Source organism: Cupressus sempervirens, chromosome 2 (assembly GCF_028749045.1).
Source record: "Cupressus sempervirens isolate cs-2001-9-10 chromosome 2, ASM2874904v1, whole genome shotgun sequence".
Classification (NCBI taxonomy): Eukaryota; Viridiplantae; Streptophyta; class Pinopsida; order Cupressales; family Cupressaceae; genus Cupressus; species Cupressus sempervirens.
In genome coordinates this window covers 157,363,317-157,379,187 of record NC_143119.1, presented here as the reverse complement: position 1 = coordinate 157,379,187, position 15,871 = coordinate 157,363,317, and positions in this window count along the sequence as shown.

Here is a 15,871-nt window from a genome sequence, read left to right as displayed (position 1 = left end):
AAACCACGGATAGAAATAAAAACTACATGCAAATATAACCAATAACAAAAAATAATAGAACACACAAAAATGAACATAAGGCACCAAGATTTAACGTGGTTCACCCAATCCCTGGGCTACGTCCACCAAACAGCAAGTCCGATCTTATTGCAATCCAGTGATTACAACCTGATTACAGTCCGTAATCCCTTACAGCTCAATACCACCGCAAGAACCAATTTCGTATCACAACATTATGAAAAATACCCAACCCTAAGCCCTTTTATACAAGTATTAAACCGCTTTAGGGTTATAACATGTCGGCCATATGTCGGCTACTGCCCAAAAAAAAAAAAATTCAGGGCGATGCCTCGAACCCCACTATTTATGAAGTGTGTACAGTTCTTTCCTAATTAGTCACCACAATCTAACACATTCGATCAGGAAGGATTGAGTATACAAGCCAGCATTGAGATCTATAATCAAAAATTCAATTGCATTAGAAATCAGGTCATCTTATTGTTACTTTCTAAATCATTGTAGTAGTATTCTAAATCTCTTAATAGAGTTGGCTTAACAGCTATTTGTAAATCCTCTAGCAAGGTGGCATTTCTAGATTGAAGTGTCTAAAGACCTCTAACAAGGCACAGGGTTATCAAATCCTCTAACAAGGTCACACCTAAGATTATTTTGTGTAACCTTTAATAGGGTTGGCTCCTAACAAGGCTCACTTCAGAAGAATGAAAATCAGTAACTAGTTGCAATTGGTGATTTTTCTAAAATTGGTTTTTCGCGTTAAATCTTGGTGTCACTTGTGTTCATGCTTTTTTTTTAATATGTTTGTAACTAAGTTAAATAAGGATAATCATAGATAATATCTTAAGATTTTCATGCTAAATAGTTGTTGAGTCATTTTAGTGTTACCGAGTCGCAACATTTGCTAGTGTAAACTGAGTGCATGTGTGTTTGTCGAGTTACTGTAGAATACAATTTAATCAAAGTTTTGATTTTTATTAAAATCTAAGGGATATGTGATTTATTTTTTTGGTAACTGATTTGCCCCTCCCCTCTTAGTTACTCCTCTTATATTTCCAACAATATATCATTCATCTAACTAACATCATGCAATAACTAAAAATGACGTGTGAACATACATATATCATCATAGAAATAATCTTGAACACATGAAATAACTAAGTGAATCATCACATAAATCATCTAAATGTGAAATATATTTAATCTAATCTAGTAACCTAGTACCAATAATCATAAACATAAACATAAAACATTCCTAAAAGAATCCGACAATACAATAAAAAAAAGTCAACTAGGGGTAGGCATTACAAGAGAGCTATTATGCCAGTCAAAATTGATATAATTGAAAATGACAATGCAAAGTTTGACAATACCTTGGATGAAAGAATGAGAAAATGCATTCATTATTTTTGAGATGCAACAATATTTTCACAAGATATAATAAACAAAAATATGAACAAAGAGATCCTCTACATCAAACCTACCAGAGAACTTTCCTATAGGAAAGGTCTTCTCTAAAATAGTCTAGACACTTGAATGAATCCATGTAAAAAATTACTAAAATTTTATTTTCCTAGCCATTAGAATTTAAATGATCAATTACAAAAACAAATAGAACTTCATGTTTTTGTGGCCTTTGAATCAAAATACTCTTTGTATTCAAAGAAACAAAACAAATCATGATAGCAAGCTATTTATTTTGCACTTCAGATGCAAAGTCATTTGTATTTAGAAAAGAGAAATCATGCTAGAAAGTTATGCAATTTCTCAAGCATTAGTGATTTAAAGCACTGGGGCTGCAAAGAACTTCTAATTTTTTTTATAGGAAAGGTCTTATGATGATCTTAGAGCTAAATAAACAATCTCAAGGGGCCATAGACATAAAACAATTAGCAAGATACCAGTATCCAAATGGTATTTAGTCACAACCATGGGAATATAGAAACATTCTTATTCCCACAAATTTAAGGATTGAGAAAGAAATTAACTAGAACTGAAAGAACTATTCCATAATTTAACTAAAACTTCATGTATGGTCTATTTCTAGGAAAATTGATACATCCACATGAAACATTCCCATGCTTCTATATTTCTATACTTTATTAGACACTCAATCACTATATTTTAATAAAGAACAAAGGCAAATAAGGATTTTATTTCTCTTGCTTTCTTGTTGTCTTTTAGTCTCTCATTCTTCCATCTTGAACTATAGAATACTCAATCAACCAATCCACTGGAAGCAATCGCTCATAAGAAAAGATAAAATAGTGTGCCATTCTCTCACCTATGAGAATCTCTCCCAGATCACCCACACTAATTAAATAGTCTCATACTAAGATTCTATTCAAGCCAAATTATAACAAAAATTTATCTTTTATTTTTAAATACAGACCTAAAAGTGTTCACTAAAGATGGAGGAAAATGTTTTAAGTTGTTGTTGCTTCTAGGGCAAGGAATCAATTATAAAAGATGATGAACATTGGACTAAGTTTTACAAATGCTTCTTTCAACTATAGTTCTACACTTCCAGACATATAACAAAAACAAAACATCCTTCTCCATGGAAGTAACTTCAATCTGTTAACCACTAGGGTTGTCCTTGCATCAAAAGATCAACATGTTAATGCCCTATATAATCACTAGACTTATAGCAGAGACAAGAAGCTATCAAACTGTGTTAGTAGTCCAATGAGGGATGTTGGCTTATTACCAACAATCCCCCTCCTAGTGTTACTCATCGCAACCTACAAGGATTCAACCCTATGGCTAAGCTCTGATACCACTTCATAATTGTTAGGGTTGTTGTTGCACCAAAATATAGACCTGTTAATGTTAGATACAATCACTAGACATATAGAAGACACACGAAGTTGCTAAACCATGTCGTGAATCCAGCAAGGGATGTTAGCCCACTACCAACATAGTCCACATTCAAATGCTCAAGTCAAGCATTGTAATTGTTCTCAGAGTCAGACATAGGTCAGTGGCTACAAGTAGGGTCATCCCCAGGCTGAAGGCAACATAGTCAACACATCCCTGAAGGTGTTCCAACTTTCACCTATTTTCATACCATTAATCATACCTCTAGTTTTTTTGTGATTATTTGTTCTTTAAATTCTGGAACTACCATATTCATGTTATTCTTAAATGAATTTCTAGAAACAACTACTAGAGAAGTCAATATATGGTTATAAAAAATACCATGGATGTTCCTCGTGCTCAAAGTCTAGTCAAATTTGTGCATATGTCATCTATCATCTTTGTCATTTGGGCTTATTTAAGTAGTATTCCTCTACCTTTCTTAATATTGAATGTCAAGCAATTATCATTTCAATTTTCAGCCATTATCTTTGTCAATTTCCATTTCAATGTCAATGCATTTGTTAAGACATAATCCCAAAGCTAGGTTCCTTATAAACCCATAAACATAGAAAATTAAAGCCTTTCCCAAACTACAAGCATTGAGCACCATAGAAAATCCCCTTTTGTTCTAACCTATAGTTAGGTCACTTCCACTTTCACTCAATTTTTCATCCCTAGGTAGCTTACAACATTTCAAGGTCCTGCTAAAGAGTAGAAGAGAGAAACATGGCATTTCTTGTTTACTCAAGGCCCTCCATTTTGTTCTTAGCAGTTGTATAAGCCATTCAAATTCTATGGCCTCAATTGGAAAAATATTCACAAAAGTCAAGTAGGAGAAGCTTTCACATCATAGGTATATACAATCTTTTAGTGAGCATTCTACATATTCCATTACGACCCCTCTCATGCTCACCTATTCCACCTTACTTTTAGGCCCACCTCACCCCAACTAAATATAGAGAATTGAATAATCTAAAAAATGGACCAATCTTATCCCAAACCTCATGACAAAAAAATTCAACTTCAGAAGACATGTTGAAGAGGGAAGAGAGAAAATGACAAAGAAATGGAAGTTTTTAGGCACTTTATGAAAATCTACTAGTTTGCAACAAGTGAAAATTGCATGCAAGTTTTGTCATAGGAAGTGACAATATCAACAAGGCTAAATAGCAATTTTGTCAAGTGTGACACAAAATGAGAGAGTTGATTAAGTAATTGATTTGTTAATATGTATGTTGATTTTCATATGACAGAGTTATCACAAAATAAACTTTTATTGTAGGAACATGGAAGAGTGAGTCTGAATAGTGAATTGTGTTAGAGTAAAGTGTTAATTTAATTTCATTTATTAAATTCACTTTATTTCTTTCATAAGATTTTACTTTATGCACCTTTTGCATCTCTATTTAATAATTAATTAGTAATTATTAAATTGCTCTTCTCTTTTAGGTTACCCTTTGTAACTTTTTAGGTTACCCTTTTGGGTTTCGATCTCCTTTTATAAGGATTGATCTTTTGTAATTATTTTTTATCTCTTTCATTTTTGAGAATACATTTGCATAATTTTCGGAGCAAAACCCTTGCCTTCTTTCATCTTTTTCTTCTGTGACAGGTTTTTTACATGCTAGTGTTAGAGGGCTTTGTGGATTTGTAATTTAATTTAATTTATTAAATTTTCTTTATTCCCTTCTTAAGATATTACTTTATGCACATTTTGCATCTATATTTAATAATTAATTAGTAATTATTAAATAGCTTTTCCCTTTTAGGTTACCCTTTGTAACTTTTTAAGTTACCCTTTCGGATTTTGATCTCCTTTTATAAGGATTGATCTTTCATAATTATTTTTTATCTCTTTCATTTCTGAGAATACATTTGCATAATTTTCAGAAAAAAACCCTTGCCTTCTCTTGTCTTTTTCTTCTATGATAGGTTTTTTACATGCATGTGTTCAAGGGCTTTGTGGATTTGCATTGATCAAATCCTTCATGGTATTAGAGCCAAATATGTTGTAGCTTGTTCATTATTTGGAGAAAAAGGAGAACGAGGGTTTGACAGAACAAATCTAGAGTTTTTTGGCTAAATTTTTGTGAAAAAAGGGGGGTTACTAATTTTTGGAGTAGGTTGAGGCCAAACAGACATCATAGATGAGTTTAGAAGGCATCAAAACCCCTATTTCCATATAAAGTCTGTCCATTTTGGACAACCTTGATCTAGGAGTGAAATTTGTTTTGCCCAAAACGAGGTGATTTTTTTTCAAAAACTAAAAAAGGGCCGCAGGCCATTTTTTGGCCTGCAGCCCCCTTTTTTGGTGTCAGGCAGTGCTTTTCGGCACTACCAAAGGTCTGTCGGCCACCGTTCATCATTTCCACCCTGCCAAAAGTCTTTGCGGTCGTCGTCGCAAAGATTCTCGATCACCGCCACAAAGATTCTCGCACCATTGTTGCCTTTAAATGCGCTATCGCCTTTAAACATCGCCACCACCACTGCACTCCACCTCCACTCGAGCTCCACTAGGACAAGTGGCTCCACCACCACACCATCGGTGGTGCTTTTAAATTTTATTTTAAAAAAAAAAATCTTTTTTATGCTCAATGGGGGGCCCTGTCAATTTTTTTGAGATATCTTGAGCATAAGGGGGTCTTTTTTCAATCCAAAAAAAGTGTTGGAAAGTTGGTTCAGAGACAGAGATGATGGAGGAGGAATTTTTGGATTTTTTTTCTATATTGATACCCATTTTGGCACTTGAAGTCTGTTGATGACTTCTATCTTCTAGGGGGCATAACTTCTTTGTTATAGCTCTGTTTTCCATTCAAAAAAAAGTGTTGGAAAGATCTTCTCGAGCACTTTCTAGATTCTCTATCATTTCACCAGTATTTTGCACTAGGTATTTGTGATTCATATTTAATGCTTTTTTGCTCTTCTCTCGTTTATGCAATCTATTTGTAAGTTGGGGTTTGATTTATTGCATTGTGGGGGTGTTTTATATTATTTTTTGTTATTATATTAGTGTATCGAAAAACTTGAAAATCCCTTTCTAAAACAATGGCCGAGACCACTTCTTCTCTAAAACTTTTGAACCCTCACATTTACTACATTGAGAAGATCTCGATGACTCGACTTCTTTGGTCAAAAGGGTTGTGGTCATGTTTAGATGTCGTGCAACCTATTTTTTAGAGGCCTTATGAGATCATGTAGCATCGAAACAAAATGTATGAAGCAATCAGATTGATTGCATTATAGGTATCATATAGTATACAATTTCATTTGGATAGGTGCAATACTCCTCTAGAAATGTGGACCAAGTTGCATGGCTTGTTTGGTATTGTGAATGAGTTTAGAGAACTTCAGATAGATGTAGAGCTCACATCACTTGTGTTGGATTCCTTTTCGACTATTGATGACTTCTTGATGAAGTTTTATCAATGAAGATCCATGTTGTAGGGTTGTGGAAAGATGAAGATTGATGTTGAGTGCATCTATTTGATTCTCTCTAAACTTTGAGGGAATTTTCAAATATTTGCTTCCATATTCAGTTCCACCAAAGATTCTTTAGGGAATAGATTTGCTATGCCTTCTTTTGAGGTCTTTTGTGATCATTTGACTAGAGAGTAGTTAAAGCTTACACAGTTGGATACTATGACTGGTTCTAAGACGAAGACATTGGTAGCTCAGACATCTACAGGAAAGTCGAAGCATAAGTCAGGTTCAACAGGCAGTGAGAGTTCCTTCGAGCCTTCTCCCAAATTAGATGCTTGGAAGCCCTCTCAGAAGGGTAATAGTTCTAAGTCTGGTGAGTCTTCCTCCAAGACTAAGAAGTACTTAGGTGAACCTTGTAGTTTTTGTGGCAAGGAAGGACATCTAGTTTCCAGGTGTTGGAAACTTCTTGAGGCATTAGAAGAAGCCATGCATCATTCCAGTATTACTTCTTCGAAGCTTCCACCTCCACCTACAAGAAAAGGACACACTCTTACTGTGTGAGAATTGTCTTCTACAACTTCTTGGATTCTTGAATCTAGAGCTTCCTATCATATGACATACTCACATGATTTGGTTACCTCACTTGCTCAGAGTGTTACTACACAGATTACAGTTGGTGATTCTTCTTAGCTTTCAGTCACAGGTTCAGGAACTATCTCTTTAGAAGGTGGTTCACTGTAGGATGTTCTCTTGGTTCCAACCATTTCTACAAACCTCCTATCTATCTTTCAAATTTTTCATTCAAGCTCTGGCAGGATAGTTGAGTTCTCACCACATGATGTGGTTATTCGAGACCTCATGATCCTAACTTGGCTATTGCTACAGGAAGTGTTGATCTTCAGTCTCACTTATATCAATTCAATGGCTTTGAGAGCTCTGATTCTATAGGTGTTTCTCTCATTGCTCATGTAGACACAGTGAGCAAGCTTTGGAATGAGTGCTTTGGCCATGTCAACTACAAATATCTATAGCAGATGAGTACACAAGAGCTAGTGATTGGGTTACCTTAGATCTCTTGTACTAACGGTGTGTGTCAAGGTTGTGCACTTGGAAAACATCATAGAGATCCTTTTATAGTAGGTAGATCTACATGTGCTAAAGCACCATTAGAGTTGATACATAGTGATCTTATGTCATTTCCCACTCCATCTTTTTTAGGTGCTCGATATGTGCTCACCTTAATTGATGACTTCTCTAGACACAAATGGGTGTACTTTTTGAAGTACAAGTCTAATGTCTTTGATTCATTTTGAGTCTTTAAGAGATTTGTGCAGAAGTAGTTTGGTCTTTCAGTCAGGCATATATGCATTGACAATGGGGGAAAATATGTGAATCAGTCTTTCAGAGATTTTTTTACTAAGCATGGTTTACAACATCAGTTCTTTGTTCCCTATACACCTCAATAGAATGGGGTTGCAGAGAAAAAGAGCAAGACTTTACAGGAGATGGCTAATTGTATGATGTAGTCGTGTGCTATGAGTTCTTCATTTTGGGCTGAGGATATCAATTATACCAACTATATTAAGAAGTAGATGCCTCATAAGGCATTGTGAGACTTGACTCCTGAGAAGGCTTAGACTCATGTCAAGCCCAATACTTCTACTTTCTGCATTTTTGGTAATAAGGCTTGGGCATTTATTCTAGATGCTCAGCAGAAAGCCATGGAGAAGAAGAGTCGACCACTCATTTTTGTTGGCTATTGTGAGGATGTGAAGGCGTACAAGTTGTTTGATCCTGATCCCAGATATGACTTGTTTTAGTGAGATGTTTAGTTTGATGAGTGCTATCCTCTAATGGATCCTCCATCTTCAGCTTCTTCCTCACTACCGAGTACTTCCTCTACTCCTCTACAGGATTATGCATCCTCTAAGGAAGATCTTGATATTAATCCCCCTTTACCACCTCCACTAGATGTTTCATGAGTGCCCAAGTGAGCTCGTGATACTGTTGATGTAGCTGGACCTTTGGTAGGTGATCCTGCAAATGCTCGTTGCACTCATGATCAAACTATAGGTAGTGCCCTTTTGAGTCATGCCATTTTAAATGATCCTAAGAGTTTTCGGCAGGCGACAACAGGGCTATGGATGAAGAGTACTCTCCTTTGATGAATAACCTGTTGGAAATATAAGAGGAGTAACTAAAAGGGGAGGGGTGAATCAATTACTACAAAAATAAATCCCAAATCCCTTAGATGTCAGAACAAAATAATGAACTCTGAAAACTAAACTCTACTGATGCTTGGTAAACACACAAAGATGTTGTAACTCGGTAAACACTGAGAATGCTCAGTAGTTACTTAACATGTAAATCTTAAGATGTTATCTATGATTACTTATTACTTTAGCTTAGTTGCAAACACAAAAAAGAAATAACATGAACACATTTGACACCAAGATTTAACGTGGAAACCCAATTTGGGAAAACCCACCAATTGCAACTAGTTACTATTTCCAATCTTTCGAAGTGAGCCCTATTAGGAGCCAACCTTGTTAAAGGTTACAAAACACACTATTAGGTGTGACCCTGTTAGAGGATTTAATCACCCTATAAAGAGTGGCCTTGTTAGAGGTCTTTAGACAATTCAATAGAACTGCCACCTTGTTAGAGGATTTACAAATAGTTGTTAAGCTAACTCTGTTAAGAGATTTAGATCATCGCTACAATGGTTAGAGAGTAACAATGGCATGACTTGATTTGGGTGCAACTAAATTGATGATTACAGATCTCAATTCTAGCTTGTACTTGATCCTTCTTGATCGAATGTATCCTTTTAGCTTCACAAGGATATTCTTCTTATCCTTCTAATTTGCTTCCTCTCTGCATCATTAGATCTTCAAAATCTTCCATGCATTCATATTCACACTCACACACTCTAATTCTCAACTTGACCTTTTATTTATATCTTTCATATTGTTAAGTCGACTCAAATACAACATAGAATAACTAATATTCATCTTCTCAGGGTGGCTAGAACCAATAGATAAAACAATTAAATTCAATATGCCAAAATAAGAAAATCCTTTGTTAGTCGACCCTACTTGGTAGACATTAACCCATAAATTATTTTCTTGTATTAACCAACTAAAACTTGGTCAACACTACATACTAGCAAAGTTCCTTTGGTAACCAAGTGAGCTCGGTTAACATTGGTTCCATCCAACGTTTCTTTCATTAACCGAGTGAGCTCAATTAACACTCATCTTTAGCAAACTTTCCTTTTATGCCCTAGTGAACTCGGTAGACACTACCTTCTGAGCTAGACAAACTCTAGATTGCTCGGTAGCCATAGAAAACAGTCTTCAATGCCCAAGTGAGCTTGGCATACACTGATTGATAATGATATGACATTTTGTGTAACATCAAAGACAATACACAATTAATCAATTATACTCAACATAACCACACATGGGATCTTTGTCCTCTTTTGAAAGGAAGAAAGTTGGTTCAGTATCATTGGGTGTACCATACTAAATATGTTGCAGATGGTTCTATTGATAGGTACAAGGCACGTCTTGTTGCAAAGGGTTTTTCATAGGTTAAGGGTATTGATTACTTTGAGACCTTTTCCCTTATTGCCAAGATGAATTCTATTCGCCTTGTACTATCTCTAGCAGCTTCACAAGGATGGATAGTTTTTCAAATGGACATGAAGAGTGCTTTTCTAATGGAGACCTTCATGAGGAGATCTATATGGAACAACCTTATGGTTTTGTGCAGGACTCTTCATTGGTATGTTGAATTTAGAGGTCTTTATATGGTCTCAAACAGGCCCTTAGGGCTTGGTATGAGAAGATGGATTCCTTCTTGCTTGCTTCACAGTTCACTCAATGTCATTCCAACCCTATAGTTTTCATTCAGCGTAATGGGGCTGACTTATTGATACTTGTGCTTTATGTTGATGACCTCATCATCACAAGAAGCTTAGTCTTCATGATACAAGGTGTTCAACAATCATTGAGAGAGCAGTTTGAGATGACAGATCTTGGACTTCTGCACTATTTTTTGGGCCTACAGGTTGTTCAGTGTTTAGATCAGATAGCCATACTCCAACATAATTATGCTCTTGATATGCTTCAGCGATTCAACATGCTTGATTGCAAGCCTACCCCCACACCTTTTTAGGTAGGTGTTGTTTTATCTACCACTTGCTCTACTCCTACAGTGGATTCCACACTATACAAACAACTTGTGGGTAGCTTGTTGTACCTGACACACACACACATCCTAATATTTCCTTTGCAATTGGACTTGTCTCTCTATTCTCCCATGATCCTCATGAGAGTCAGTGGCAAGCATCCAAACATATCTTGAGGTATATTAGAGGTACAACATGTTATGCTATTCACTACACATCAAGAGATCCTCACATTGTTGGTTTTATAGGTTCAGATTGGGTTGGTGATATTGATGATCGCAAGTCTACTTTTGGTTTTGTATTTTGTCTTGGTTATGGTCCTATCACATGGTCTTGCAAGAAGCAACATGCTCACACATTATCATCTACAAAGGTAGAATATAGGGCAGTTGTATTGGCTAGTCAAGAGGTTTTGTGGCTTCGATAGTTGATGCTAGAGTTTGGATTTTCTCTTGATAGTCCCACCTTTCTATACTGTCACAATCAAAGTGCTATACACATTTCACGCAACCCAATTGAGCATCAATAGACCAAGCACATCGAGCTTCACATGCACTTCATCAAGCATCTCATTAAGGATGATGCCTTGAGTTTGGAGTACATTCCTACTGCTGAGCAGGTTGCATACATCTTCACTAAACCTTTTGCATCCCCGCATTATCCTCAGTTGTGTTCTATGCTTGCAGTGAAGGAAGTTGTCCTTGGGGGGTCTCAGTGATGAATCCTTCCTTCTTTCTTTTTATTGCTATCTCTTTTTGGAGTAGAGTTTTTACCGCTGGGTTTTCTCTATTTCTTCATTTCATAGAGATTTAGTTTTGATTGTGTGCCTTATCAGGCCTTATTGCTGGAACCCAAGTTTGCTTTCAACATTGCATTGTAATTTCCTTGCTCTTTCTACATTGTTTGTACCTACATTGTTGCTCATCTTAAGGGGGGTGTTAGAGTAAAGCACTAATTTAATTTAATTTATTAAATTCACTTTATTCCCTTCTTAAGATTTTACTGTATGCACCTTTTGCATCTCTATTTAATAATTAATTAGTAATTATTAAATAGCTTTTCCCTTTTAGGTTACCCTTTGTAACTTTTTAGGTTACCCTTTGGGGTTTCGATCTCCTTTTATAAGGATTGATCTTTTGTAATTATTTTTTATCTCTTTCATTTCTGAGAATACATTTGCATAATTTTCGGAGTAAAACCCTTGCCTTCTCTTGTCTTTTTCTTCTATGACAAGTTTTTTACATGCAAGTGTTTGAGGGCTTTGTGGATTTGTATTGACCAAATCCTTCAAGTTGGAGTACAATCAACTGTGGAGTAAGCTGAGAATAGAGGATTGAGTAATCCTTTTAGAAGCTCTTATGTTACAAGAAGTTTATGAATGGGTGTGGGAGCAAGATGTTGTCCTCAGTGATAAAGAATTAAACAATGTTTGACTAATGATAATTGATGTGGGAAGTTGTATCTCATAATGGTTATGTAGAAGATTGATGCTATAATGAAGCAAGAGCCCTATGATGTGACTTTTTGAGTTGATTGTCCCTTGAGAAGTGTTCCAGAAGTGTATCTTTGCATCATCGAGACATGAGAATCTCACTTTCCTTTAATATTACACTGAAATGTACCTTTTCTAATTTTATATGATATTTCAAGCCTCTAATCAGATCGTTAAGATCAAACAACCAATATTACAAAGATCCACCAATTTCTCAAAAAACCCCAAATTGGGTATGTCCGAAATAGTGCCAAAAACTTCACAACTTCACAAATTATTAATAAATTTGAAAATGGACATTTTTACAGAAATTTCAGCAGCATAACGGCCTACAAAATGACATTGCTAGATCTGTATAGCATTTACACAACAACTCACAAACGTAGGACAAAAACTATGCTCATCGGGCTCCCGAAAACAACACAAAATAGCCTGAAATACCACAAAAGCACTGATAATCTATCACAGAAGTATAATCATGACCAAATAAATATATTCAGCTCTATTTTAACATCTAAAAGTCTGAAATATAGCAGCAACCCAAACTGATATGAAATACTCAACTGGAAACACCAATCTCTTACAAAAAACACACCCGAAAATCCACAAATCTGCACTGTTCAGCACAAAGGCAAACTCTGTATGAGCATGCACATGGAATGGCTTCAAACTCCCATCCTTAGCCTTCCTAGAAACCTGCAAACTCCCATTCTTAGGTCTCCTTCTTCACAGGTTTGGCAGCCTCTGAAGAACAACAAAGCAATGCGCAAAAATCAAGTTCTAGAATGAGCCCACAATGCCTCCAAAATCCTTAAAAGAGGGCATAACCCTAACTCACGTACAAGAGGGGTTAATAAAACATATTTTAATAATAATTTTCATTTATTAGTCCATTAGCTTCCAAAGGTTATCCCCTTTCTCCGAAACTTCACCTTTTTGGGCCTGCGTGCCTAGAAAAGATTATTATTTTTAATTATTTGAAAAGGGGACATGACAAGTCCTCCCCTTCCAAATATTGCTTGTCCTCAAGCAATAACTGAAAAATAAACCAATCAATCCACTTGGATCCCAAATGTAGTCATGAACTATACTATTGTCAATTAACACAAGCTCCTGCAATATCCTCTGCAATATAACCAAGAGGAATCCATAATCAAACTGACAATTACTGCTCAACCAAACTCCAAAGTCACAACTTCCACAGTCAGAAACCCACGCATGAGACACAAACTCTTAGAACATCAAAACCCAAGTAAAGTGGACAAATCAAACTACCAACACAGTAAATACCATCAATGCATTCTATTGGCCTATACAGAATGTACAATCCAACTCTGCAACAATGGTGAATGCTCCCGAATGAAACTGTACCAAGTATGGAGAATCCACACACTGTACAACTCCTAAAATCAACACAACTCTGTAGATCACTGACCACTATCTCATAACCATAACTCCCATGCACCCCTGATGGTGAAAAGTCATCTCAAGATAAACAACAAGAATTGGAACCCAAAACAAATTTGCTTGCCATCAACTCCTCAACACAAGGATCAAATGCTAACTGATGTACATACCTTGCAATATAATGTTGATAAAAAAAAACCAACCTCAGTTAATAGCTCTCCATGAACAAGTGATACAACCCACTGTGACTGATCACCAGCTAAGTCAGGAGATGTCATAGCCAAAGGAGTAGAATCAATAACAACACTCGTTGAAGCATCACTCCGAAACTCCTGCTCTAAGTCACTTATTATCAAGTTGTCAACTGTAGAACCTATCGCCATGTCGTGCCCATCACAACTCTCATCTCGAGGCATCAAACTATCCCATAATTGATGATAAGCACTAGGAACCAAAGTACATCTCTGTATCATCATCTCATCAACATGGTCATCAAAGGTAAATTTATGAGCATACCTCACAATGTAATGCTGATAGAATGCGCCAATCTCAGTCAGTGGCTCAGACTGCAATCCAGATGTAACTAACTGCAATCGATCACTAACCAAGTTGGAACTAACTACTACCTCTAAAGACATCGCCAAGGGAGTAGTATTACTAGCAAGAACCATGCCAACTATCGGCTCACCAACATCACACATGGTCTTTGATACAACATCTCTAGTCTTTGTGCCATTAGTGCTAGAGGTCACCACCATGTCAGGCATACCACAACAATCTGCTACAGCACCCAACTCAACTGAACCTGACTCTAGTGGGGATGAACTCGATATGCCAATGTTAGTATCAAGGATGGATGCATCCCCATCTCCGCTATCTTTGACAATCTCAACCATGGACATCCTCGGATCATCAGACACCACAACTTGTGACTGTACAGAATCTAGTAAAGACTGTAGTTGCTCTAACTCCATGGTCACCTTAGCCAAATCAAACTGTGACTCCTTGAAAGCCAACTGTGTACTCTCAAGAATCTCAAAAGTCACCTCAAGCTGCTCAGTAAGCTCACTCACCTCATCTTCCTTGGCCAACAATGCATCATATGATGTACTACCCCACTCCATAAGATAATCTCTGTCGGCTACCAACTGCATATAATCCTGTCTCAGAATCTGGATAGCCTCCCATAAAGAGTGGAACTCTGTCAAGGAAAGATAACTGCCTCCCTACTCATCACTAGTAGGAGAACCCCATCCATAAACTGCTAACAATTGACGAGCAACATCGAAATGTTGGCAAGCGATAGCAATGTCTTGCTCACTAACTCTCAACTGATTTGACACATGATGGCACTGGCTTGACTGTCTCCTACAAACCTCCTCTGATGCACTGTCTAAAGGAGTATCCTCAAAGTTACTAGTCTCTAGAGTATTACCATCCATATCCTGTGAATCAACTCTAAAGCTCATATCTACATACAGAGTATCAAAAACTGTAGAACTGCTGTCCAACTCCTTTGTACCCAAGGAAACTAAGTCTTCAAAACTGCCCACTGCATCCTCCTGGATGTCATCAATGCCAATATGATCCTAGGACTCATCTGTACACACTGCCAAATATGAAAGATCATCAACACATTCCAACAAGTATGGTCGACTGGATATATGAACAAAGCCCAACACCAGTGTATAAAAACTAATACCAACATTGGACAAGCTGCTGGCACAAGAAAAGACAACACCGTGCAATCTGCTAATCAAATCCATGATAGCACCCAAACAAACATTGCTACCAAAAAGTGTTAAAGATCTCCAGTCAACTGAATCCCAAACACCAATATAACAATCTCGAGTCCATATCTATAAACTAGAATTAGCTGGTAACTCAAGAAAACTCCTCACCTGAGTAATATGACCAATACCAACTAACTCCACATACCTGTCATGATGAGATAATGAAGTCACAATACTGTCTTTGTTCATTTTCAGCTGGCTGGACAAATCATGTGAAGTACTACCTACCTCAACCTCATGTGATGAAGCATCTAACTATGCCTAGTACTCTTTCTCAGCAAAGTCATGAATGCTCAATGTCTGCTCATCTCTACCAGGTATCTCACCATCATGCACAACAACATCCTCATAATCATCATCTAAACCCACTATCTCCTGTGGCAGAGTAGAATCTGAGACCTCTTCTTGGCTATAAGCTAGTTTCTCAAACTCATGCAAGTTCTTGGTAATTGTGTCATTTTCCCTGTGAGAAAATTTGCCAAATAGAAATCCAGTCAACTTATCCACCTTAGCTGGGTTGGACAACATGTCATTCATCATACGGTGGTGCTCAACCAACTGTTCAAACATGTCATGGCTTATTTTCTTAAGTTTATCTCGAATGTCTAAATAACCATCCTTTCTACTGTTCTGACTCTGGATATCAATTGTCCAAGATCGTGTCCTCTAAGACTCTGTACTATACCT